Below are 1,360 nucleotides of genomic sequence, written 5' to 3'. Positions count from 1 at the left end.
GAGCTGCGGTGTAGGATCAGAGGGGCTGCGACTGAAGATCCCAATATGCATATCAGGAATTTTGTCGAGATCTGTAGTACTTTCAAATATATTGGTGTCACTGATGAGGCTATCAAGCTGAGGCTTTTCTCATTCTCTCTAAGGGACAAAACTAAGGACTGGTTACATTCTTTACCAGCTGGATCCATCACTACTTGGGAAGATCTTGTGCAAAAGTTTCTGGTGAAGTTCTATCCAATGGCCAAAACTGCGGCTATGAGGAGTGCTCTTACTCAGTTTGCGCAGCAACCAGGAGAATCTATGTGCGAAGCTTGGGAGTGCTACAAAGAGATGTTGAGAAAGTGTCCACATCATGGGATGCCTGACTGGATGGTGATCACTGGTTTCTACAATGGTTTGGGGGTCCAATCTCGACCCATGCTCGATGTAGCTTCTGGAGGCGCCTTGTGGGCCAAAAGCTATACTGAGGCCTATAATCTCATTGAAACTATGGCTGTAAATGAGTATCAAAACCCAACTCAAAAGATGATGCTTGGGAAAGTAGCAGGTATTCTGGAAGTTAATGCAGCTACAACTATTGCAGCACAGCTCACAATGTTGACTATGAAGGTCGATTCTTTAACCAACTATGGCGTAAATCAATTATCTAGTGTATGTGAGCTTTGTGCAGGCTCTTATGCTACGGATCAATATTCTCTTGTTAATGAATCTGTTCAGTATGTGAACAATTTCCAGAAACCGCAGCAGCCTGTGTCCACTACTTATCATCCTAATAACAGAAATCATCCCAATTTCAGCTGGAGCAATAATCAGAATGCTGTTCAGAAGTCATATCAGTAAGCTGTAAATAAACAGTTTAATCCACCTGGATTCCAGCAACCTCAGCAATTTTCTCAAAGGCAACCATATCCTCAACAAGGAGGTGCTACTCCACCTTCTAGTGCTGATTTCGAGGAGTTAAAGCTGTTGTGCAGAAGTCAGGCTGTTTCTATCAAGACCTTGGAAAATCAAATTGGACAAATAGCCAATGCCTTGCTCAATCGTCAACCTGGCACACTTCCCAGCGATACTAAAGTGCCAGGAAGGAAGGAAGCTAAAGAGCAAGTCAAAGCTGTCACCTTAAGGTCTGGAAAAGTTATTAATTGTAACACTCCCAAATCCGGGGTCAGGGATCCGGGTTGTCACGAGATCCATTTCCCTTAATAACAGTTAATTTTAATAACAACCAACTACTGCGTACTGTGACCCCACAATATACACACACACCATAAGTTATATTTTCAGAGATGAGTACCAAAAATAACACAAGTCATTTTATTCCATAATTATAAATCATTTCACCTTAAAAAGGGTTTCTGAA

General features: G+C 42.0%; 1 non-coding gene across 1 annotated transcript; it reads right to left on the bottom strand.

The window, feature by feature from the left end:
- Window positions 1-252: 252 nt before the first annotated feature.
- On the bottom strand, window positions 253-359 carry LOC141675815 (small nucleolar RNA R71). The gene has a single exon (XR_012556447.1). It is a non-coding gene; the product is annotated as a small nucleolar RNA R71 (small nucleolar RNA).
- Window positions 360-1,360: the final 1,001 nt, after the last annotated feature.

This window comes from Apium graveolens, chromosome 7, assembly GCF_009905375.1.
Source record: "Apium graveolens cultivar Ventura chromosome 7, ASM990537v1, whole genome shotgun sequence".
Lineage (NCBI taxonomy): Eukaryota > Viridiplantae > Streptophyta > Magnoliopsida > Apiales > Apiaceae > Apium > Apium graveolens.
The sequence above is the reverse complement of the archived record's forward strand: the minus strand, read 5'-3'. Positions and strand labels throughout refer to the sequence as shown.